This window comes from Myotis davidii, unplaced genomic scaffold (genome assembly GCF_000327345.1).
Source record: "Myotis davidii unplaced genomic scaffold, ASM32734v1 scaffold453, whole genome shotgun sequence".
In the NCBI taxonomy this organism is placed as follows: Eukaryota; Metazoa; Chordata; class Mammalia; order Chiroptera; family Vespertilionidae; genus Myotis; species Myotis davidii.
Window position 1 is genome coordinate 634,231 of NW_006285234.1, and position 27,717 is coordinate 661,947.

Sequence of the window (27,717 nt, forward strand, 5' to 3'; positions counted from 1 at the left end):
TTGCTTTCTTTTCTCCTAAAAACTAAATATGCTGGCCTGTTGAGCTGAATTCTTACTTGGAACCCATACAAATTTCCACAAAATATCAGGCTACAGATGGTGCTGAGGAAATGACAGTCGAGACTATAGCAACAAAACTTAGGGAAAAGGAGAAGCAAAGCATTTCTAGAGTGATAGAACACATGGGGAGCCTCAGATGGAGAGATGTGACGTACAGGGCAATCTGCACCCAGAAGAGCAGAAAAATACCCATATGATTATTGTTAGACATGTAGCAGGAGAGCGAAACATAATTTAGCTTATTTTAAAAATTGAAATTCAACCTGAAATTCTAAAATTCCTTGCAGAAGAAATGTTCGCTTTTTTTTCTGTTCATATTATACCACACTGCAAGAGGCAAATATTTAAAATTTGGTTGCATTTCATTCCAAAGTGTATTAAAGAGAGATAAAGAAAAAAAGATCACCACAAAAGATTTATCTTACAAAAATGTGCCTAAATACTGAAGTTATTTCTGTGGGATTCTGAGATAATGGCATGCTGATCACATATCACTGCCCTACTCCCATCCCCAACACCCTCTCCAGGGAAGTTGAAAGACCCAGGCAAGCATGCTGCTGGAGGGCCATGGAGAATGCGTCAGAAAATACAAGTCCTGCTGGGATTTCCAAGGAAGATAATCAAGGCATGGCTTTCTTCTCCAAGGGACCTAGCCCTAGAGTAAAGATAAAGTTTGTCTCTCCTCAATCTTGGAATGCTGTTTATATGTGGTTCCAAGTGGCTGAAGCCTTGAGATCTCTGGAAGGTAGGCAACACATGTTTATCTATTTTTGTGATGGTTAGAGCAGCTACTCAATCACTAATGGTCCCTGTTGGAAGGAAGTAGCACTTATGGCTGAGGCCTGCATCTGGGACATGGCAGCCAAACCCTTGGAAAAACAGAGCAGAAAGGCATACTCCCCAAACCATAGAAGAAGGATTAGAGTCTATCCAGGTCATTCACTCTGAGGCCACACATGAACTACCATGCCTTACATCACCAGCTAACTTGCCACAGAAGAAGAAAATATGGTATGTCAAGGTATACAATTAAAAAGATATACAACTATGACTACTAGGTTTAGGAAATGCATACATAATCTTTTTAGCACATGACTTTTAAAAAGGAGAGAAATTGAAGATACATAGTTTATATAGTTTATAAAGCCCAGCCAGCATGGCTCAGTGGTTGAGCACCGACTTATAAACCAGGTAACGGTTCAATTCCCGATCAGGGCACATCCCTGGGTTGCAGGCTCGATCCCCAGTAGGGGGTGGGCGGGAAGCAGCTAATTGTTGTTTCTCTCTCATCAATGTTTCTATTTTTCTTTCTCCCTTTCCCTTCCTCTCCCTGAAAATAAAAAATAAAAATAGCCGAAACCGGTTTGGCTCAGTGGATGGAGCGTCAGCCTGTGGACTGAAGGATCCCGGGTTTGATTCCAGTCAAGGGCATGTACCTGGGTTGCAGGCACTTCCCCAGTGGGAGATGTGCAGGAGGCAGCTGATCGATGTTTCTCTCTCATAGATGTTTCTAACTCTCTATCTGTCTCCCTTCCTCTCTGTAAAAAACCAATAAAATATATTAAAAAAATAAAAATAATAAAAAACACTATATTTTAAAAATTATATAAAATGGTAACCTAGGCAGTTTATCTCATGGATACATCCCTCTGCAACAGCCCAAGCAAACAAATGTCCCATCTTTGCTTACTAAAGATCAGCAACAGGGATCCCCCTCCCAAGGAAGGTTATCTCACATTGCTAGGAAGTTCTTGGCCACACTGCCAAAGGATGCCCCAAATATGATTTCTTTCTTTTTCTCTTTATTGTTGAAAGTATTACATAGGTCCCCTTTTATCTCCCATTAACCTCCTCCAGCACCTGTATAATTTCTTTCTATGGGCCTGACCATGCTAAGGACAGAATTATCTATTTCCTCCTCTGAGAAGCAAAAAATTTGGCTTTCAATAACACCTCTTCATAGTGTTGACCATGGTTTTCACCTGGGCTGCTTCTGCGCCCAAATCTTGTCCTTTCCATGGTGGTGGCACTGCGATTATTTTCCTTTTGGTGGGGGGAGAGCAGTGTGTTCACTGGGTTGTCATGTCATATTATGTCATTTTGACTTGAATTTGTTCTTAATTTGGTATTAAAATGGGCCCATTATTCCCACTCTGAAGTCATTCAGGACCCTCACTTTGCCTTGGAGTACTTTGAACATCTCTCCCAGTGTCACTCTGAAATGTTGATGAGCTTGTCCTTACACTCCTATAAGCCGTAAATCTACATCCCCACCATGAAGCCCTACCGTTGAACAGAACACCTCTGCACCACCTGTGAAACCTTGGGTAGGTCCCTTAACCTCTTGGCTTTTGAGTCCTCAGTTATAAAAACATGAGGGTTCTATGAATTGACATTTGTTTTTACTCTTCCCAACTGAAATGTCTCCCCTCTCCCCTCCTCGGGTCCACATCTCATTTGTCCTTCAGGCCCACCACCAGGGAGCCTTCCTTGATTCCCTCATCCACACAAATCTCTGCCTCTCCAACTGTTGGATACTTAAGGTCAGTGCCAAAAACCTGGCTATCTTAGGTTAATCTTGCTTTTCATGCTAATCTCAGAATGGAGTTTCTCTTGCCTTCCTAAGGTCCAGGGCTGTGCCAGTCCACAAGTATGCTCCCCAGGGAGTGGCTACTTGATTAAGGCATGAGTGGGGAGGGCCAGGTGTGAGGGCACAGGCAGGGCACAGCCCACTCTCCTCAAACCTCGAGAGCCTAAGCCACAGATTCCGTATGTGACCTCACGAGTAGTGATGACATCACGGTTTCCATGGCAGAGTAACTGCAGAAATGTGGTGTTCCAGGAGAACCTTCCCTACCAGTTCTCTATCAGATACCAATCTGTTTAGTTGCCTGACAAAGAGATGATTGACCGGATCTTATACATGCAGTGTAACTTGTCCTCTGTCCCCTTGGAGTGCAGCACAGCAGGTAGGCCTAGGCTGGGCATCTAGGACATTTGGTGTACATGCAACCTCACCTGGTAGTCACATGATCCTTTGGGGCTTGTCTATCACATCTAAGAACTGCCTTAGCTATATGTAATACCAGTAGCCTGGGTCCCCCCACTCCCTCCCCTCAGAGACCCACAGAGTTCCCACTCACTGCTGAGGACAAGTGCAATGTCATTCCTGGGCAAATGTTCAGAAAGATTCTCATCTTTCTTGTTGTAACCTTTCCCTTTGGGCTACAAGATACTTCCATTCAGCCCCTTTACTGGTTGGCTTCTTAGCAAAAGTCAGGTGCATTTTTGAGTGCAAATGATCAGTGGAGAATTTGGGAAAGAACTGATGAGCAGTGCTCATGAACTTCTCTTTCAAACTCAGTCACCTTCACTGTACTGTCACGCAGACATCCACATGGTCCCTCAGACACATCCCAAGCTGAGCTGCTGAGTACTAAGAGAAAGGGTGGGCCCAACCATGGGAAGAACAAAAGAGCTAAGGGGAGTGACGAAGAAAGGAGGGCTCGAGGAAATGGTATCCCAGAAGGTTGGGTTGATATGAGCCTAGACTTGGGACCCAGAATCTGGCTCTCCACCTCCTGGTCACGCTGCCTCAGTCTCTGGCCTTTCTCCGATCGAGATAAAAGTACCAGAGGACTGGAAGTCAGTGTGGCTGAAAAGCAGTATGAATCGAGCCTGAGAGGAGTTGTCAAGGTGAGAGGGGGTTCTGAAACCAGTTTATATTAAATTATTTTTTCCCACACTTGGAGGCATTTCCTTAAAGCCTCAGAAGTGATGTGATGGTCTGTAAGAAATCTTTTATATGTTGTGGGAAAGATGGAGGAGATCCTGAATGCAATTATTTTTGGATTCTGTTTTCTCTGGGGATGGGGAAGATTTTCTGGTCTCCTGCTGCTTTCCTAGACCCCACGGAATTGCTTTTGCAGCAACACCCCTTCTCTAGGGGGCTCATAGTAGTGATGGGTTAAGGCAGTGTTTGGGATGCCAAGCAAATTAGAAGGCTTCAGCAAGAACCTGAGAGAGACTTGAGAGAGGGAAGGTCCTGGTAGGACAGAGTATAGCACAAGTGACTGATCAGTTCTAATTTTCTTTCCAGCAACAGTGACTCCTACACCTGGTCACTACCATGTCCCCTACCGAAGGCAGGGAGAAACCCGAGTGGGCTGGCATGGGGAGACATACTGCTTGGTCGCTGGCTACCGGTCCTATGGGGATGCTCCTTTGGCCACCCCAGCAAAGGTGAAGGCAGAGAAGTCAGTCCCCAGAGGAGCACATAAGAGACATTATCCTGTGAGATGGTCAAACAAAGACCTCGGTTGCTCCAGCCCCAAAATTCCAAGACTGGAGGATGATGGCAAGAGGGTGACTCCACAGAAGCTGACCCCAACAAAGGTGGAGGCAGAGAAGCCAGTCCCCAGACGAGCACTCAAGCGACGATACCCTGTAGAAGTGTTGGATGAAGACCTTGGTTGCTCCAGCCCCAAAATTCAACGACTGGAGCAGGGTGGCTGGAGGCTGACCCCACAGAAGCTTGCTGGCTGAGGCACTCTGCAGAAAGGACAAGCATTTAATGGCCTAAGGCAGCTAATGCCTCTTCCTTCAGTGACCCCCACTGGTGATTACAACCTGAGTCATTCTGTCTGTGCCTTCTTCAGCCAGGAGCCTCCTTGTCAACAGACAAGGACAAGGAACCTTAGAAACTGAGGTTTCAAATGGGATCTGCTTTGAGCATCCCAGGGCTAAAGCTGGCCTGGCAGAAAACCTGATGGTCCTCTGCTCAGCCCTCTAGAGTCCCTTCTTGGGCAGAAGAAAAGTCTGCACTCTGTGAGCCCGGTAGGATCCAGGAGCAGAGAGGATGCAGAGTGGCCTTAGCAAGGCCCCACCCTGTCTACCAGATGGGCTTCTGCCCCGAGTCATTGCCAGCGGCCATCAACACAACAGAGGCTTCTTGAAACTGAAAGAAGCAGTCTGCGGTACCCAAGGGAGCCCTCGGACTGGGGTCTCAGGAGCCAAATAGGGAGACTCCGGAAGTCCTGCTCCCTGGAGAGTGTCTAGCAGCAACCCTATCCCCCAGGGCTCACCTGCTTTTTTATTCCCAGCTTATCTGTCCTCAGTGGGGTCCCTTACTGATCAATAAAATAAGTTTCTGTAAAAGCCATGGTTTGACTTGAAATCCAGTTGTCCAATGTGAGGCCCCAAACCTCCCTGTTCGCTTGAAATACATTCCCATGTGGGATACCTGATCCTGTAAGACCTACTGCCTCCAAAAAGGACCCTTAGGTGCAGCTTCTATGGGTTCCTGCAATAACACCCGTGCAAATTGGGGCAAGTCTCAGGCTAAAACTATGAGTACTTCTGAGAGAGAGAGAGAGAGAGAGAGAGATGCCTGGGCAGTAGCGGAGAGAGAGAGAGAGAGAGAGAGAGAGAGAGAGAGAGAGAGAGAAGGCAGGACTGAGAAAATGCTGTTTTTATCCATCAACTTACTGAACAAATATTTATTAAGCACCTGTGCTCGTCGCTTGGGATATTTTGGTGACTGAGATGACTCAAGTCCCAACCCCTGAAAGCATCCACAAAAGGAAGGGACAAACAAGTCAGTAATATAATTTCAAAAATGATAACTGATATAAAGAAAAGTAAAACAGAATAAGAGGCTAGAGTGACAAGGAGGTGCTAAATAACACAAGGTGGTCAATGGAGGCTTCTTGGAGGAGGTGAATTTTCAGTGGAAATGTGAGTGACGGGTCCTGTGAGGAGCTGGAGGGAGAGTATTCCTGGAGGACAATATGGCAGATGCAGACCCTGAGGTAGGAATGGCCATCTGTTCTAGGACCAGCAGAGCGGCCAGTGTGGCCAGTAGGAAAGGAAAAAGAATGAAGATGTGATGGGAGAAGTGGGTATGGGCCAGACTATACAGTGAGCCTTGTCAACCATGGTGAGGAGTGTGGATCTTAAGTGTGATGGGAGTCATGGGTAGGCTTAGAACAGGGTAGTAAAGTGATGTGATGGTCATGGAAAGATCACTCTTACTGCTGTGGGTATCTCATCAGTTCAGGGGACAGTTGGTCCTGGGGAATGGGGGAAAGGGGTATCAGCAGACAAGAAAGAGCACAGGCTTTGGAGCAGTATCCCAGGCCCACCTGCCTCAGCAGCTCAGAGCAAAAGGGGGCAGTGTCAGCTGCTTGGCCCTCCAGCAGGGCTGAAACCACCATCATGTGGACAGACAACACACTTGTCCTCAAGAGCCACAGCATCAAGACTGTTACTGCTCTTCCCCCAACTCATACCTTCAAGGCCAGGGCAGGTCCTGATCATTTAAGAAATTTCCCTAACCTGCGTGAGAGGAAGGAGGCACATGCACTGGGGCCCCCAAAAAGTTCCCACTGGGTGCCTCAGTTAACCCACAAAAGACCGCTAATACCTCTTCCTGCAGTGACCACCCCCACTGCCCAGCACTGGGGATTAGACCCTTAGTGTCTGTCTCTGAAACTTGCTGTGACCGAGGGTGACTCATAGCCACTGGCAAAGTGAGATGGGTTGGCCATTCCCAAAACTGAGGCAAACAGATTCAGATGCATCTAGGGACCTTAGGAAAATTGAGAGATTCCAAGCACCCACACCAGTCCTACTGAATACATTTTTAGGGTGGGGTCTGGACATGTGCACTTTTAAAAGCTACCAGTTTATAGAAAATACAAACCAGTTTATAGGGACAGAGAAACAAGTGAAAGGACACCATGGGATGCAATCAGCAAATACCAAAAAAAAAAAAAAAAAAAAAAAAAAAAACCTAAAGGACAAAGGATGTGACTTTTTATTTTCACAAATAAGTTGCGGGAAGAATTTTTCATCAAGATGGCAGAGTAGGTAAATGCTGTGCTCACTTCCTCCCAGTACTACCACTAAACTACAGAACAAACCCCTCCCCGCTTGAGAACAGCCTGAAGACTAGCTGAACAGAAATCCTATATAATTAAGGGTATTCAGGAGCAGTCACATTGACACTGGTAGGAAGGTTGGAGATACGGAGGGAGCAGGCCCCACACTCACATGTGGCAGTTAAGAAGTGGGGGTGAGGGGATATCTGGGCTATAGAGGTCCCCTCTCCAGCAGTGAGGGGTCCCAGCCCCATTCAAGGCTCCTTAGCCTAGGGTCCCTGTACGTGGAAGAGAAATCCCCATAACTTCTGGCTGTGAAAACTGGCAGGGATTGTGACTGAGTGAAATCTCATGTTCCCCTCAATGGGCCAGTGCATGAATTTACTCACTGACAAACTCACTTGCTCTGAGCTCCAGCATTGGGGCAAGAGCTTGAAAAACAGGGAAGAACTACATTGTCTGGCTTGAGGGCAAGGGCTAGAGGAGCAGCTTTCTCCCAGACAGAAGTGTGGGCTGAAGCCATTGTTGTTGATCCTCCTCGAAACCCAGCTTGCATACCTATCAATAATTCCTTTAAATATAAACGGTTTAAATGCTCCAATCAAAAGACTAATTTCCATCAATACACAAACGAATAAATTAGAGATGGTACATGTATACAATGGAATATTACTCAACCATAAAAAGAAATGAAATCTTGCCATTTGCGACAACATGGTTGGATAGACCTAGAGCAGTGATGGCGAACCCTTTGAGCTCGGCATGTCAGCATTTTGAAAAACCCTAACTTAACTCTGGCGCTGTGTCACATATAGAAATTTTTTGATATTTGCAACCATAGTAAAACAAAGACTTATATTTTTGATATTTATTTTATAAATTTAAATGCCATTTAACAAAGAAAAATCAACCAAAAAAATGAGTGTGTGTGTCACCTCTGACACACGTGTCATAGGTTCGCCATCACTCACCTAAAGGGTAGGTATTATGCTAAGTGACATAAGTCAGAGAAAGCCAAATATCATATAATTCATTTACATGTGGAATCTAAAACACAAAATAAATGAACAAACAAAACAGAAATAAACTCATAGATACAGAGAACTAATAGATTGCCAGGTAGGAGGAGGGTTGAGAAGGTGGGTTAAAAAGTGAAAGGGATTAAGAAGTACAAACTGTCAGTTATAAAAATAGTCATAGGGATGTACAGTATAGCTTAGGGAATATAGTCAATATTATTATAATAACTATGTATGTTGTCAGATGGTGTTAGACTTATCGGGATGATCATTTCATAAGGTATATGAATATCTAATCACTATGTTGTAAACCTGAAACTAGTATAATATGGTATGTCAACTGTAATTGAAAAGTAAATTTAAAAATAATAGTAATGTAAAAATAAACTTCTCAAAATTACACTCTCCAAGTGAGGATCATATTGGCTATTTCTACAATCCAAAGATAAATGTTTTAAAAGGACATAGAGTTTGAAAAATAATACAAAATAATACAGTTGATAATAAGGCATGTGCTTGTAATTTATATAATGGAGTGTCAAACAGTAAAAGAACACAGGATTTATAGTCAGATCTGAATCTGTATCAAGTTGGGCCATTTAACAAAGATCACAGCTCCCTTGTCAACTACCAAACTCCAGAAATAACAGTAACTACCTTGCTGGCTGCACATATGCACTAATCTTGTTGGTCACATATATGCATTAGAAATAATTAATTAAAACTCCCAGTCTACCATCTTGTGATTGTTGGTTGATTTAATACATGGTAGTTACTATTACTACTTTTAAGGTGATAACTGTTCATATACAAGGGCAGTGTCTGAGAATGTCTCCCCATCTAGGACTAAAAATTAATGATATTTTGCCCGGTTTTATGACATTTTTATTAACTATTTAAAGAAATATTGGACAAAAGAAAGATTAGGCACGTCACATAATGGCTCTAGAGCAGCCATGGGCAAACTACGGCCTGCGGGACGGATCCGGCCCATTTGAAATGAATAAAACTATTGAAAAAAAAAGACCGTACCCTTTTATGTAATGATGTTTACTTGGAATTTATATTAGTTCACACAAACACTCCATCCATGCTTTTGTTCCGGCCCTCCGGTCCAGTTTAAGAACCCATTGTGGCCTTCGAGTCAAAAAGTTTGCCCACGGCTGCTCTAGAGGGTAAAATGAGGAACACTGTTGACACACTACCAATCTGACTTTATTTTGCAAAAAGAAAAGTTCACATTTGCCTAAGGGTGAAGTAAGTGATTCCAGAACTCGAGAGTTTTTAATAGATGGTATGGGACCAGATGATGTAAACTTTAGGGTATTTCCCTTCCTGAGATTCTGATTCTATGCTTTGCACTTCGCTGGCAGCTCATCAGGGAGACAGTGGAGGCAGAGAGTGGTGTATGGGCAAGAGAGATATAAGACAATGCTTCTAAATCAAAAGATTATAGTCTCAGAGAAAATCTGAACAGCAATTAAATATAGTTGGCTATTAGCTACCATACTGGATAACACAGCTTTCATGTGTTTGGATCTAATTAAATCCCACAGTCCCATATAAATCCTAATCTTTTACAGATTTTTGTTTACACTTTCTTCAGCAGTTTTATCCCTTTAAATGGGATTTACGAAAAGCAGCTCAACCATTTGGTTTTTAAAATCCTTCCATGTTAGTCTAGACTTTATGAACACTTATTTCACAACACTTACCACCATAAAAGCAAAATTATGGTTTATTTCCTGTCTTGAGATACAGATTTACCTGCACATTTTTAGCTTGACTCTCACATTTTTAAGAACTCAAGTCCGCTTTGCTGATTCTTCCCAGAAGACACTTGTGTTTTAATAGAAAATATGAACTGCATGAATGAGATTGGAATGCTCATTGTTCTTCATAATGAATTTCATTCCCATAAAGCTTATTCATGCTCTGGTCTGCTAAGTAAAGACAAGGCAAGGCTATCATCTTTGCCTAACCCCACACAGTGCCAGATCAGAGCATCATATAGAGGCTCAAGTAACTAGCTACTAAGAAACGGTAAACCTCTCGTTAATTATAATAACTTGTTAACTTGAAGTAGCCAACTGAATGGGACATGAATACAATATAATCAATAAATTGGAATAAAAAATTAGGACCTCTAATTCAAGGAAGCAAGTATAACTAATTATGTTTCATCATAAAAATTGTTCCTTAACTTCTCTGAAGTCAGAATTTTAAAACTGAGAAACTACAAAAACTCCTTAATGAGACGTTTATCCTGGTACTAAATTTTAATGGAAATGCTCACATAGTACCTAAATATATTAGAAAAGGAGGAACATGCCTGACAATATCTTCAATAACAGATTCATAATAACCATTGAAACTTTTTAAAATTATGTTTCTTTCATTTTTGCATCTATTCACTTATTTTTATTTTAGTTCTAGCAGTAGTCTTGCTTTGTCAATTTCAGAAAACTCACTCAGGCATTCCTAAGGAGAGCCTGTTTCACAGTGAACAATAGAATGCATACAGACTAGATAAAATGCATTGATTATGTAGGCTACCTACAAAGAGGGAAAATCCTGTTTGCATTTGTGTTTACCCTTATGCCAGAATCATTACAATTTTCACAAAAGAATTTTTTAGTAGGGATAGGAATTAAAGAATAAAGCAGTGGCTTTTAATGGCGTAGGCAATGAGATTATAACTTATAGTGACTGCAATGTAACCCAACCATCAATAAAAATAAAGACCCCCATGATCAGAAAGAGGAGATGGGAGACTACTATGATAATTTTAGTTCCCCATTTAAAATATCTACTAGCCTTTCATTAATGATAAAATAAATTCCAAATTCAGTATATACCCCCCCCCCAAAAAAAGCCTCATTCTATCATACTTCCAAGTACATAAACCTTTCTACAGTAGACTTTATATCACTGTTACATACACTGAGATCACATTGATCTCTGTTAAGAAATTATATGGTTTTGTATTTATTTGCTTAATGTCTGACTCCCATTAGGTGGTAATGGCTAGGTCTATTTTTACTCATCTTAGTAGCCTCACTACCTAGTCTCCAATAGACACCTAATATAAACTGTTTTAAATAAATGAATTAATAAATCTTGTGAATCCATCTTTTGATTTTCTGTATTATTTTTCATGTTATAAAAGCTCAATAATCAGCCTGGTCAGTGTGGCTCAGTGGTTAAGCATTGCCCTATGACAATGGTTCTCAACCTTCCTAATGCCATGACCCTTTAATAGAGTTCCTCATGTTGTGGTGACCCCCAACCATAAAATTATTTTCCTTGCTACTTCATAACTGTAATTTTGCTACTGTTATGAATCGTCATGTAAATATCTGATATGCAGGATGTATTTTCATTGTTACAAATTGAACATAATTAAAGCACAGTGATTAATCACAAAAACAGTATGTAATTATATATGTGTTTTCCAATGGTCTTAGGCGACCCCTGTGAAAGGGTCATTCGACCCCCCAAAGGGGTCGTGAACCACAGGTTGAGAACCGCTGCCCTATGAGCCAGGAAGTTAGGGTTCAATTCCCAGTCAGGGTACATCCTGGGGTTGCCGGTTCTATCCCAGTGGTGGGTGTACAGGAAGCAGCTGATCAATGATTCTCTCTTATCATTGATGTTTCTCTCTCACCCTCTTCCCTTCCTCCCTAAAATCAATAAAATATATATTAAAAATAATTTTTCAAAAAGTTCAATAATCTTTAGTTGCACATTTCTCAAACTGTTCTGAACACTGTTGTCAAGTAAGTTTTCCCAAAACACAGCTGTATCGGGCACAATTCAACTCACATAGTTTCCATGGTTCTTCATTATCCAGAGTCAAGACCAGCCTTTCTCAATCAGGGTTCCCAGAGAGCATTAAACCCAAATGCCCTGAGCACCCATTGTATGTAATGAATTAATGTTTTTTCTGTGCATCTAGATAGGTAATAGCTATGTAGTAACTTTGGGAGGATTGAGAAAATAATTATTCAATTTATTTTATGTAAAGCTTAATTCTCTTGTGGAACCCTAGATGAGAAAGACTAATTCCAGAAAAACAATACGGACCTGCCTTAATTTTCTGGTCTATTCTCCTACAACTCCTCTTCACATTCCCTTGGTGTTATTCAAATTGGACTCCAAGCAGTAACCATCAGGCATTTATCTTCACTTAACATTCCCACTTCCCTGTATGTGTATTATGCATCGCTTTAGATGAAATCTTACCCAGTACTTAAGATTAATAAAAAATACCCCATGAAGATTTATTTTACTGCCTCGGTATATTTTTAATTTTTTTTAGTTTAGTTTCCTGGATAATGTTGCGCTTACTGCATTTAACTTAGCATTACAGATATTTTGTGGTATGTTTTTGGTTTTTTTTACCTTTACTATGAGTTCCTTGAAAGCTGAACTTTGTCCACAGGAAAAAGGAGCATTTGTCTTTTGCAGAGTAGATGCTAGGTTCAGAGGGCAGACCATCTTGCTGCTGAGGGAAAAGATCAAAGCAGAACTATAGAATAATGGAAAAATATCGGAGAAAGTGCAAGTGTCCTCTGATTCAAAATATCAGCTTTCCACCACTGCCTGACATGAAGAACCAGGGCTCATAAAGAGCAGCATGCGCACGCGCGCAGACACACACACACACACACACACACACACACAATTTCAATTTCCTGCATTTAATTGCTAACTTTCATGAAGTTCACTGTAATACTACACATCTCATGTCTGCAAAGTTGACTGTGATACTCTTTTACTACGTCTTCTTGGCATATTCTCATTTATATTTAATACATTAATGTTCGAATGTGCTGAATGGCCCCCTGATGATTATTTTTTAAAGGTGAATATGCAATTTTAAGTACTTAAAGAATGAGAATGCAAATTAATTGCTAATACTACATTACAGTCAATGTTTTATTATAAAATTCTGCTGTTAGCTTAGAGGTTGTTTCTTAACCATATTTAGAAAAGCATCTATTATTTGGAAATCAACTCAATGCAAAGCTGTCTTCTTTTAAACCTGAGCCTAATAGAAATCATAATATTCAGGAAAATTTGAAAAGTGTGTTTTAAGAGGTCATTCTGAAAATTAACTCTGTTGGTGCAGGTTATTCCAGTAGGAAGTAGGCTGTTGGTCTTCATTTTGCCTGGAGTATGTAACTACCTATAAAACTGATAAACTGGAGGCTACCATGTAATTTCTGCCATTTAATTCTTTTCATTTAAAGTTAAAACAAATATTAATTAGCAAAAATACAGAGATACATATATAAGTGTGTGATCATAATTTAACATTATAGCAGTTAACAAACTAAAATAATTAAAAATATATTTCCTAAATCTAAAAAAGTGTTATAAATGAATGAATAAAACATAAACTATATAGCACAATATGTCAAACAAAGGAAATATAGAAACAAAAATTACAGATTTTATAAAATTTAAAAGCAGAATAAGTGTTATTTCACAGTAAATGGAAATAAGATAAATTCCCTATTAAACCTCTGGCTGAGAAATAGATGATACAAAAAGTTACTTTGCCCACCCAGGCAGCTAAATACTGACATCATTTTTAACAGAAACACCTTAAAGTTGTATCAAGAACAACTCAGTTTAGCCCCCAACAGAACAATAAACCCTATTTGCAAAGAAAAATTATATTAGAAAATGGGTAAACTTTCAAGACATTCTCTTTGTAAAGGTCCCAAGGCTGCAGTACAGACCACCTAGTTTTTAAAAACAGCCCAGAAAAACAAGCTGCCACATGCAGGAAAAAAAAATGTAGATAACAATATCTTGTGGTGTGCAACATTACTAAAATCCTAGCTCTTGAGAAAGCTGGAAAACTAGAAAATAGATTATAGAAACAAGTTAGAAACAGAGAATACTTTTTGCACAAAGAGTAAGAAGCAACGTGGTTCAAATACTAAGTTGAACTAGTTACATGACTTGGAAAGATTTAACTTTCCAATCTTTAGTCATTTCACTGAAAATATAATAAAAACCATTTTTATTACCTTTTCAACCTTCATCTCTTTAAAATGTTACACTTTCTAAGCCAGTTGGCATAAAACACACACACACACACACAGCAGGGTGGAAGTAGTGAGTAAGGTCTGTTGCTCGCTTGGTTTTTTTGTGTGTTTTCTTTCGAAGATTGAAAGATTTTTTAAAAATCCATCTACACATATATATCTGGGAAAATGGGACTAATGATACATAACTTACAGAGTTGTGCAGATCAAATGGGATTACAACATAAGACACTTAGCTTTGTTCCTTGCACACTTAGTAAATAATAAACGGTTCTCATTACTATCACCATTGGCTCCTAATGCTATGGACAGCCATGGAAAATGCTGAGGGGAAGGCCTGAAGTGTGCAAAAGAACAGTGGAGTGTTGTCATTTGCACATTTGACTTAATGCAAACTCAATTGTAGTTGCTTGAGGAAAAGAAGAAAACCCAGAGCAACTACGGGCAATCCACTCTCCATTCCTCTCCATGAACATACGCAACAGTACGAGTGGGGCCCCAGCAACAGGACCTGCTGTTTCTTCAGTCAACCCATCTGCCGCCAATACTGTGAGTATCTCAGCAGCATGATTCTTAAACATGCATATTTTTTTCACTGCAAGGTGCCAAGACACAAGCCAAAACTTCATCTGATATTTCATTGAAGAAATAATGATTGGATCAATGCTGCAGGAAAAGCTATCAAACTTTGTTGGCCTTTTTGAGGTTATCCACATCTATATATTGTACATTTTGAGTGTTCTGTGGGAATTTTCAAGAGGAATGTTTTACCTTACTCAAGTTCCACCTTATAAAAAAAACCTTTAGAAGCTTCCTCTGTGTAGGATGTAACTCCACTTTATAAATATGGAAGGGAAAAACACTCACAGGGGAAAAACAAGAAATATTTTTAATGATCCCACTAAATCTGGGGTTTGCAACAAAACAAATCCAATCTAGAAACATAAACACTGAAGATGATTTGATCGAAGTGAGCCAGATGGAAGCTTACCTAATTAATTGTTGCAACATATTTTAAGAGAACGGAGCAAAGGTGTTGCAGGCATCAAAAGCACGCTTAATCCCTAGCCAGCGGGGTGATGTAAGGAGGAATCCTGAGAAATGCAAACATCAACCCATGGACCAGAGAGATGACTCAAGAAAGACTCAGGAGGCAGGAAAGAACCTAGGAGGCAGAGGTGGACATTTGGTTACTTTGCAGACAAATGCCTCTTGTGTGTGGGGAGGGAGGGAGGGAGGAAGTGGGTGTGGCACAGACAGAATGCACCTAAGAGAAACAGCAATGAAAGTGGGAATAGTAGGGAGACTTGAATACTAGAAGCTGCTGCCAGATGATATAGCATTTAACATTAAGGGCTCTGCTCCCAGCGATGGCAATCTGGGCTATATGGTTTCCTGATGCAAGAAAGGAATCATAAACACTTCTTTGGCTGGGCTCTCACTGGTTTGGGGGGTGAGGGGGTTCACAAGATAATTATCGCAGACATTCAGGGTTCATCAGTGTTGTGACTATTAAATTAACATTTGTTAAGTAGAGCCTTGGGATATCAAATGGTGAGCCAGATGGTTCAGCGAACCACCACGGGGAATTAAAATAGAGGAGTTTACTCCTCACAGGTCCTGGAAGAAGTACAAGGCAGGTCTTCAGGGCCCACAAGGAGAGATCAAGGTAGGATGTAGGCAAAGAGCACATAAGACCTGAGGCAATGCCCGCTTCGGGTCCACTTAGTGGAATGCTTTGGAGTTCCCAGGCTAAGGCCACATTGGTCAATTCAAACAAAAAAGCACTGGTTTGGTAAGCTTGTCAGGGGGTGAGTGGGGGTGTCTTATCTAAGGGAAGCACAAAGGGCTTCAGGAAGGCAGGGGAAAATGCGTATCTCAAGGGTGAGTCATATCGGAGCTTACATTTGCATGTGACTCTGTGGGCTGTTATCTAGGGCATGTGTTGTGGGTGAGGGGGAATTAGTGTAAGTTCAAGACTCCTTACAGGTTGCTTGGCCACACAAAACACATGCCAAGGCAACAATATTATATAGTTTAGCTAAGTAAACTCTCAATATTCAGGAAAGACTAATCTGTCAAGAATGGAAAAGTAGGAAAACAAATTAATACAATCCTTCTTTCCCCCCCCCCCCGGCCCCCCATCATCTAGTTTAAAAGTTTCCCTTGCTCTCAGTGACAGGCATGATGTTTAGAGCAGTGTTCTAGGCAGGTGGTCATGGGTGACTGTGTACCCTGGATGCCTGAGATGTTCCTCTAAGGCAGTGGTTCTCAACCTTCCTAATGCCGCGACCCTTTAATACAGTTTCTCATGTTGTGGTGACCCCTAACCATAAAATTATTTTCATTGCTACTTCATCACTGGAATTTTGCTACTGTTATGAATCGTAATGTAAATATCTGATATGCAGGATGTATTTTCATTGTTACAAATTGAACATTAAAGCATAGTGATTAATCACAAAAACAATATATAATTATATATGTGTTTTCCGATGGTCTTAGCGACCCCTGTGAAAGGGTCATTCGACCCCCAAAAGGGTCTTGACCCACAGGTTGAGAACTGCTGCTCTAAGGGAGTCTGTGATGACTACCAGCCCTGAGCTATACTGTTAAATACAGACTTAATCTCTTTCTGAAATATTCCTCTGTCAGATCATTGCTGTTGCTCTGTTGGGGGTGGAGTGGGGGAAAGGTGGGTGTGAGGCCCTATGACTGACACTCTATTTACAGGCATTTGCTCTGAGGATGAGGAACTAGGCACAGAAATGCAGATTTCTGATGACCCTCCATTGGTTCTACTTCAACAAAGTTTTCAGGCTTAAAGCAAGAAAGAAACAGTTACAAAATCAATTTAGTGATACCAGCTGTATCTTCATAAAAAAGGGTTAACTCTGTGTATTGTGGATGCAACATTTTAGTCACCCATCTTTGTAAGTACACAGGTAGGGAACACTGCCAGTAGCCCTAATACTCCATTAACGGGGCAGCAATTATGTCAAAAGAAAAATATATTGTCCATCTGCAACTAATACTGACTATCCATTGCTGGCAAAAAGATATAGCAGAAAATATTCTATAAGACAGAGAACTGTTAAGCAGCTGGCTAATCATGGACTATGCAATTATTATATTTTCATTCTGCCTCTGAAAAAGGAAAGGCTTAAGATGAATGAAATATGCATCAGTGCCTCTAGCAATGAAATTAAGCCACCTTATTAACTGTGCAATTTTTATAAAGGTTTCCAGAAACTCTCATTAGGCCTTTTGTTTGAACTGAATTTCATCTTCTGCCTCATCTTATTTCCTAGAATAAAAAGAAACTCTTGCCCTAGCCGGTTTGGCTCAGTGGATAGAGAATCAGCCTGCGAACTCAAGGGTCCCAGGTTCAATTCCGGTCAAGGGCATGTACCTTGGTTGCGGGCACATCCCCAGTGGGGAGTGTGCAGGAGGCAGCTGATTGATGTCTCTCTCTCATCGATGTTTCTAACTCTCTGTCCCTCTCCCTTCCTCTCTGTAAAAAATCAATAAAATATATTTTTTAAAAAAAAAAAAAAAGAAAGAAACTCTCACTTGAACACCTTGGTTTTTATGGAGAGATAGCATATGAAACATTTGGATATTTTGGAAACAGAATACATGCTTTTATAAGGTCAATATTAGTTGTTTCATATGGTACTTAGATTATTCGTTATAGTGATTATCTTCTTACTATTATTCACTATTATCATCACTACAAAGTATTATACAATATATAATTAATGCTTTAAAAAAATAAGGCACGGCAGGAATTATCACTGCCATTTACTAGGTAAGGATAGAGTTTCAGAGTACAATTAGCTTCCAGGACCTCTCAATGCCATTAAGTACCAAAGCCTCTATTAAACTCATATTAGAACAATTCCAAATTCTACAAGTATCCATCTCATCAGTCATGTTTCCATATAAAAACTTGTCAAGGATCAATGAGAAAATGCATAATTTATTTTTACTATTATATCAGTCAATCTAATACTAATGTAATGAGATATTTTCATTAAATGTTAGCTATGTTACCCATAAAAGTTTATAAATATTAATCTCAAGTTATTAAAGTCTCTAAATACTTAATATTAAATGCCTACACATTATTATTGCTTCTTCATCTTTAAGAAATCATCCAAGGAAATAATCATAAAGTGAGAACATTATTGGAAATTTTTTTATGACCAGGTTTTCAATCACTTTGAAATGATATTTGGCATTCTCAACTAGAATTGTGCTGTATATTCAACTGAAGAGATTATTGGCTAAAAGGATTAACAGTAAATTCACAGGAAAGGAAGCAACTACCTTGAAATTGTGTTTGATCTCAGGAATTTTTCTAGCTCCCTCTGGCATCCTACAACTTACCAGGCAAAAATAGAAGGAAAAATCAAACAGACATAAAACAGCTACCTGTACAATTAAATTAAAATCAAATGCCTACTATGAATAATAAGTCTTAATTTGTCTGCTTCATATTATACATATCTTTATAAAAATCTTCTAAACCAGCAGATATGCTCCATACCTAGAAAGAGTCTACAACTAGAACAGATGAAATCAAGACTCCTTAACTGCTGCACCACTAAAGTAGTTGAACTTCAGCTACAGGTTGACAACATCCTACCTGTGGAGGTTACCACTGGCTAAAACCTATTGCTTAAAAGTCCCGAACCTATATAAAACAATAAATTTATAAATCCCATACTACTAATAAAAATATTGAACATATAGTCCCTTGTAAAAACTTTGAAATGAATTAAATATACTCTGTGAACCAGGTTCTTAGCTCACATTTATTTGAGGTCAATATTATCGTATGTATACTTCTGAAACTGGAAGAGCCCTTTTCATGATGTCCACTTTTCACAATTTAAAATAGAGTAACAGAGAAGCTTCTGGACACAATTTCAAAGACTACTTCTAATGAAGGTATATCACTAGTAATTAAAAATAATAGGAATCTGATACATGGTCCTTCAGGCCTCGGTATTGACAAATCAATCACATTCAAGCACAAGCTAATAACCATAAGACAAGAGTTTGGAGAAAAGGAAATTGCAGGTTCTACAAAATGTGCATGATGGAATTTGCCCTATTTAGGCACTCATAATTTAGATAGTGGAAAAGAAGCAATAAGAAGTGAATCACCCAAGTAATGGGTGATCAATAATCCTTAAGGGGTAATGGAAGACACTCTGGATTAGAAACTAAAAGATTATTATTATAGTCTTGGTTTTGACACAAACTATTTTTGGTGATCATAGGCAGGTTGTTTCTCCACTTTCGGCTTCTATTTTCTCATCTCTAAAAGGACATTTGAGGAACGGAAAACTGATTGATGAGATTTAGAGTTTCTTGCGGTTCAAGTTCTGAAATTCCCAAATGACAGATAAGCAAAATAAGTTGTTTTCATGAGTTCTTCCTTTCAGTCAAAGTTTCAGAGGCCTGAGTGCAAAATGTGGAGGAACATCACAGCACTACTCCTCATTACAGTTTGCTGATCCTAGTCAGACCACTCCTTTGTAACAAAGAGATCAAGGTGGGGGTGATGTTGTTTTTACATATTCCTTCACATCTGTGGACTGGTTTACTCAAAATGAAGATGGAGGGAGTATATAAGGTTATATGGGGATAATTGTCGCATACAGTTGTCCAGTCGAAAATCCATACGACATGCTCAGTTGTCCTGGACTGGGTATGATTAGAACATGCACAGGACTTATCTAGATTGAATGCGGGGTGAATGTTCATAGAAATTGAAACCTAATACATAAGAAAAACCAGAAGAAAAAAAGGCATCAGGTAGAGTTCTGGTCAAGATGGCAACCTAGGTAAATGCTGTACTCACATCCTCCCACAACCACATCAAAATTACAACTAAACTACAGAACAACCATCATTCAGAACTGCCTGAAATATAACTGAACAGAAGTCCTACAAATAAGGACATAAAAAAGAAGCCACACTGAGACTAGTAGGAGAGGCGGCGATGCAGAGTAGGAGATCCACACCCACATGTTGCAGATAAAAACTGGGAAGGATATCCCAGCTTTAAAGAGCCCCCTGAGGAGCGAGGGACCCAGCCCCACATCAGAACCCCCAGTCCAGGGTTCCAGTGCCAGGCACAGAAGTCCCCATAACTTCTGGCTGTAAAAAAACGGTGGGAATTGAGACTGAGGAAGATGGAGGGCTCCTGGAGTCCTAGACAGTTTCTCTTAAAGGGACCACTGTGCCTGGACTTGCTCCCTCGGACCTCAAGCACAGAGGCAGCAGCTTGAAACACACCAGGACAAAACTTAATTGTCTGGCATCAGGGCAAGAACTGGAGGGGCATCTTTTCCCCCAGGGAGAAGTGCTGGCAGAGGCCATCTGTTCCTTTCCCGAGCTCCCTCCCATCCCACTCCCCACTCCTGGCAACACACAGAGTGGCAGGTGGGTACAACATCTGAGTCTCCACCAACCTGTCTATTAATGTTTGCCCCATCCTAGTGATTCCCTGAGATCACACCCCATCCAAATTTAAGACCTATCCAAGCTGTTTTCAGTGGCTTTCCATACAAATGCCTGTCTTAGATCATGCTCCAGATGTTCCTAAAATTTCTCAAACAAGTAATATCTTGCCTCAGCATGCCCCTTATCTGTTGCTAGGCGGCCCCAGACCCAGCATTAATAGCAGCTGGCCGTGTTTCACAGCTTGGCCTCACCTGGGCACCTTCAAGCCCAGCACAAGTAGCAGGCATCTGCAGATCTCTTTGTAACTCATGCTCTGGGCAAAACATAGGTAGCACTGACCTTGGCCTGCACCTCCCAGAAGGGCCCAAAGCCAACACACCTGGTAGACAGCTTTACACCACATCAAAGCACCAGCCAACTACTTCCACAAGTAACACCACAAGCGGGTGCAAAAATGGAGTGCCCAACTCAGGTGAACAGGGAGCCTGTGCCACTAGACCCAACAAGACACTTACTACATTCAGCCACTCTACCAAGCCAAGGAGAAGTAGTGGCTCTACTTAATACATAGAAGCAAACACAGGGAGACTGCCAAAAATGAGGAGACAAAGAAACATGTTCCAAATGAAGGAACAGAAAAAAACAACTCCAGAAAAAGAACTAAACAAAATGAAAATAAGCAATCTATTAAATGCAGAATTCAAAACACTGGTTATATGGATACTCAAAGAACTTAAGAGAAGAGTATATGAACTTAGTGAGAACTTCAATAGCATAAAAAGGACATGGAAACCATAAAAAAAGAACCTGTCAGAAATGAAGGATACACTAACTGAAATGAAGAATAACTTACATGGAATTAATAATAGAGTAGATGAAGCTGAGAATCAAATCAGCAATTTGGAATATGGAGCGAGAGGAAGGAGAGGAGAGGAGGAGGAGGGAAGGAAGGAAGAAAGGGAGGAAGGAAGGAAGGAATGAACAAACGAACGAACAATCAGAAAGGAAAAAAGAAAAAATCCAAAAAATGAGGATAGTATAAAAAGCCTCTGGGATAACTTCAAGTCTACCAACATTAACATCATGGGAGTGCTGGAAGGAGAAGAAACACAGCAAGAGATTGAAAACCTATTGGAAAAAATCATCACAGAAAGATTCCCTAACTTGGTGAAGGAAATAGACAAGTCCAGGAAGCACAGAAAGTCCCAAACAAGATGAACCCAAATATACACCAATATACATCATAATTCAAATGCCAATGATTAAAGACAGAGAGAATTTTAAAATCAGCAAGAAAAAGTTAGTTACATACAATGGAGCTCCCATAAGACTGTTACTGATTTCTCAACAGAAACTTCGCTGGTGAGATTGGCAAGAAATATTCAAAGTGATGAAAAGCTAGGACCTACAACCAAGATTACTCTACCAAACAGAGCTATCATTTAGAATCAAAGAACATATAAAGAGCTTCCCATACAAGAAAAACTAAAGAAATTCATCACCACCAAGCCAATATTACATGAAATATTAATGGGTCTTCTTTAAGAAGAAGAAAAAAAAGATCAAAAATATGAACAACAAAAATGGCAATAAGTACATATCTATCAATTGAATCTAAAAAATGAATAAGCAGAACAGAACAGATTCTGAGATACAGAGAACATTATGATGAGATTGGGGATGGGTGAAAAAGTGAAGGGGTTACAGAATAGTCATGGGGATGTAAAGTACAACGTAGAGAATATAGTTAATAATATTTTAATAGCTATATACGTTGTCAGACGAGTATGAGATTTCTCAGAATAAGTAAGTTATATAATATATAATTACTGGGTTGTATACCTGAAACTAATATAATATTGTATGTCAATTATAATTGAAAAATAAAAAATGATTTTAAGCCTGGCCAGCGTGGCTCAGTGGTTGAGTATTGACCTATGAACCAGGCAGTCATGGTGTGATTTCCAGTCAGGGCACATGCCCATATTGCGGCTCAATCCCCAGTGTGGGGCATGAAAGATGCAGCCGATCAATGATTCTCTCTCATCATTGATGTCTCTAACTCTCTCTCCCTCTCCCTTTCTCTCTGAAATCAATAAAAATATATTTTTAAATGATTTTTAAAAAGAGCTCTGGCTGGTTTGGCCCAGTAGGTAAAACAGCCTGAGGATTAAAGGTTCGTGAGTTCGATTCCAGTCAAAGGCATGTACCTCGGTTTCCGGTTCAATCCCAGGCCACGGTTAGGTGCATGCAGGAGGCAACCAATTAGTGTATCTCTCTCACTTCAACGTTTCTCTCTTTCTGTCTCTCCCTCTCTTTTCCACTCTCTCTGAAAAAAAATCAATGAAAAAATATCCTCAGGTGAGCATTAACAAAAAAATCTTTTTAATTTTAAAAAGAATGGTCAAGTAGAATCATTGTACATTTAGCTATAATCCTAATAGGAGCTATATTTAACTACTCACTTTTTTGGAAATTTATGAATGACCATGTTTCTAAGGGAAAGATTAAAGTTATAACTTTACATATGCATTTCTGCCCCAAATGCTTTTATTATTAATCAAATACCTAAAGAGAAAATTAAGGGTTGGTATCTAGGAGAAGCATTTATTATACTTCAAAAATAAATTCATAAGTAATTCTGTTTATTCACATGCAAGTCAAAAGGCAGCTAAATCTCAGCAGGTTTATCCCTCATTATTAGCAAAAATAAAACTGTGTAAAAAAAAGAGTTCTCCATGTTCCAAATCAAATAGGAAAATTTCACAGTGCATTTTAAATAACTACATCTGCACAAGCATATGAAAGTACGTGAAAATTGTGTAATGATGTGTGCAGCTGAGTGTGAGTTTGTAGAGCTGATGATTTTGTGTGTAAGAGAATGAATATTGATTCTGCATGTAGATATGTGAAAGTATGTGCATATGTGCACTTCCTATGTGTTTTTATACAATGTGCAAAACACTCAAATATCACATATACTTCTACAACCAGAAACACACATAAGTCTTCAGCTTCATAGAAATTTTTTCCCACTGAATAATGAATTATGCCTGTGTATACAGTAAGAATTTATTCTTGGTGATTTATGGAAGCAATTTAAACAAAATATGGAAAAACTTAGGTATTTTACTATATATGTAGATGATAATTTTTAACAATTTTGATATGGACCTAGATATACAAAGAACAAATAAATATTGAACTCATAAAGAAAAAAGATAAATAATATAACTAATTTATTTTTATGTAAAATATTAACTGTTTTTTTTATTTTATACAGGTATATAATTCACAAATAAATCAAATCAATATAGGCCAAAAGTCAAAATAATACAAAAGGCAAGTGATTTGCATAATTTTGCAAAGATTAAATGCTTTTAGAAATGACAAAATTATTATGGTGAGTAGTAGGGTGGCAATGATGCAGCTCTAATTTTTCAATGGTTATTGGGAAATTAGGCAGTTAGATGTTAAATGTTCATACTAAATCCATAATGAGTAAGCGAACGATCACATTAACACGCACCATATGTTTACAATCATTTTGCTATGGTTACTCTGCCATCTCTAAAGGGACAGGAAAAGTTCAGTTTAAATTGGGAGAAGTAATAAGAGTACATTCAACAATGAAGCCAGAGATACTAGCAAATCTACCTTCTCCCTTCCACTAGGAATCTTGAACTCTCCTTACTTCTCACTTTCTTAATGAGCCATCAAATTCTTTTTTACTTTTATAGTTTATCCACTTTTCCTTCTGTCCTCCAACACATGATCAGCTCTATTCTCTCACTCTTATTGTTCTCTCTTTCTTATCCTCAATTCACCTATCTCATATCTGCCTTTTCCTCTTTTGGGCTCAGCTTACCCAATTTAACCCTTGGCTCCACACCATTCACCCCCTGTATGATGGGATATATAGGCTTATTACAATATCACTCACAAGGCACACCCTCCCTCCTTAACCACCTTACACTCATATGTTTAAATTAAAAATAGTATAGCCGAAACCAGTTTGGCTCAGTGGATAGAGCGTCGGCTTGCGGACTGAAAGGTCCCAGGTTCGATTCCGGTCAAGGGCATGTACCTGGGTTGCGGGCATATCCCCAGTAGGGGGTGTGCAGGAGGCAGCTGATCGATGTCTCTCTCTCATCAATGTTTCTAACTCTCTATCTCTCTCTCTTCCTCTCTGTAAAAAAATCAATAAAATATATTTTTAAAAAAAATAGTACAATCTTAAAATACTTGTTTTCCATTTGATGACCTCCCCACAACATGAACTTCCAGAAATCTATACAATCTACACACATATTGAAGAGCAAAACATAGAAGCAAGCATCTCTGAGTTTTTCAGCTTAGTCTGAGAAAGTATGCTCGGTATTCCCCATGAGGCATGGCATGTCAATGACATAAGAACAATAATTATTATTAACTAGGTGCCCAGTGCACGAATTTGTGCACCTTGAAAGGAACTGTGGGCCGCAAGGCTGCAGTGGGCACAGGGGTGGGTCTTGGCCCATCCTCCATGCCTCTGTTTGGCCCTCCCACCACGGCCACCGGTCCCCTGTCTGCTGGCAGCCCTGCTCCTGCCACCACCGCTCCCATGTGCTGACAGCGCTGGCCCCACTCTCATCTGCTAACCGCGTGGAACATTTGGGGCCAGTGGCAGCAGCAGGTGCAAGTGGGGCCAGCACCATCAGCAGGTGTGAGAGGCAGCTGCTGCCCCAATCACCCCTCAGGAGCAGGGGGAGGTGGAGAAGCTCTGAGGTGCGATCAGGGCTGACAGCTGCCGCTCGCACCCACTGACAGCACCAAGCAATTGGGGCTGGCCCCAGGCACCGGCAGTGGGTGCAAGCAGGGCCAACACCAGCAGCAGGTGCAAGCACAGGGCAGGACTGCAGCACACAGTAGCAAAGAATTTTCAGTAACCACCAGAGGCTTGCCCCAATGACAGCGAACGGCACCCTGCCTTGGTCTGGCGCCCCCACTCACCTGCTCTACCATCCCACCATGGCTGACACCCGCCATGTTCCACGTGCACCCTCTGGTGGTCAACGCATGTCATAGCGACCAGTTGTTCCACCATTTGTTTTATTTGCATATTGGCCTTTTATTATATAGGATCAATATCCTTTCTATCGATAGATGCTTTGGACTGAATCTCTGTCATGTGACACACAGATTTATGCTGGAAATAAATACTCAGAGCAATCCTGAGAGGTCTGCAGCATCATTTTACGGGTTGGACATCACATAATCAGGCAAATGAAGCATCTGCACACCTGGGATTCCCACTCAGGGAAACCTGATATTGACACCAGTGCTTTATTAACCATGGCACCAATGATGTAATCCCATTTTATTTTTTTAAAATATATTTTTATGATTTCAAAGAATAAGGGAGAGGGAGACATAGAAACATCAATGATGAGAGAGAATCATTGATCAGCTGCCTCCTGCACACCCGCTACTGGGGATCAAGCCAGCAACCCAGGCATGTGCCCTGACCTGGAATCAAACCTACACCTCCTGGTTCATAAGTCAACGCCAACCACTGAGCAACACCAGTTTGGCATGTAATCCCTTAAAAAGTCAACAGACTAGCTACACTTGATTGTATCCTTCCCCTGGTTTTGGTGATTGTTATTGTTGTTTACTGCATATTTATTTGGGGTGAGGTTATAGGGCTTTGCTTATTTGTTTTTAATACCAACAATCACCATTAATATGGTATGGTACAAAGTTATTATGGGTATGTCCTTAGTGTAGAAGTTGTGTGGACTTGTGTACATATTAGGAAGCAAAAGATGGAAATATCCCTTTTATCAGCCTCTAACTGGTTTTAATATTGTTAATATAGCCATACATTCTTAATACTGTTAATAAAGCCATCTTACTTTGAACAAAATGAGAATCAAAGAGAGACTGAATAGGTGCTATCAGTAAAAGTGACAGAGTAAAAATCTCTAAAATTTCTATCTTCCATAAAAGACATGAGAAAAAAAAAAAGTTTGTTGGGGTTTTTTTTGTTTTTTGATTTTTGTTTTTGTGTTGTTGTTGTTTTTTCAAAAAAAAAAGGGGGGGGTGTGGTCAGAATGAACATTTTAGAACTCTGGAATTAACCAATGGCTTGCAGCAATCTGCAGATTATTTATCTTTTAAAGAAACTGCTAAATCTCAGGAAGAACAGAGTTTTGTGGTATTTTTAACTTGCTCTATTCTCATTCTATCCATGCCAGCTTAATGATAGCCTTGAAAACAGCTTCACAATCATGTGAAAATCAACAGCTTGGCAATCAATGGAGAAAAAACAGGCTTGGAGGTCCTTCAAAGCCGAATCAAGACAACTTTCATTATTTAACCAGGCTTATAATTCCCTGGAAGATTCCACTTGCAAAGCTGTTTCTATCTCAACTGACTATCTTAGCCCATTCAGGCTCTATAACAAAAATACCATAGACTGGGTCACTTAAACAACAAACATTTATTTCTCAAGGGTCTGGAAGCTGGAAAGTCCAAGACAAAGGAAAAAGCTGAGAGGTGTCTGGTAAGAGCCCACCTCCTGTATTCACAGACTATGGTCTTTTTGCTATCTTAATAGTGGAAGGAATTAGGGAGCTCTTTCGAGTCTCTTATATAGGGGCAGTAATCCCATTTGTGAGGGCTATGCCCTTCTGACATGATCACTTCTCAAAGGTCCCACCTCCAAATACCATCATATTGAGGATTAGTTTCAACAAATGAATTTAGGAAGGACACAGACATCTAGTCTGTCAATAGCACTGAGTCTGAGCTCACTCAGTGCAAATAAACTCTTTGGGATGGGAGATTCGGGGGTGGGGGGGAGATTTGTCTAAAACAATTAGAGGCTATTGTTATTTTTTAATTGAATTTATTGGGTGACACCTATATATATAAAAAGCCAGCGACCAGAACGCCGTAAGGACCAGAACGACTGACATGACGCCCACTGCAGCCAGTGAACCAACTCGATCAGGGGAGTGGGGCCAGCCAGCCAACCTCCTGTGGACCTCCCCGAAGCCGGCCCCATCACTGATCAGCCTCTTCCACCCCGACTGAGGGCAGGGAGGCTGGCCAAACCCCCTGCAGCCCTTCCCCCAGCCGGCCCCACCCCCGGTGGGCCTCCAGCACCCTCATAGACCTGCAGCTCCTCACCCCAGCTGACCCCACCCCTGATCGCCCCTCCCACCCCAA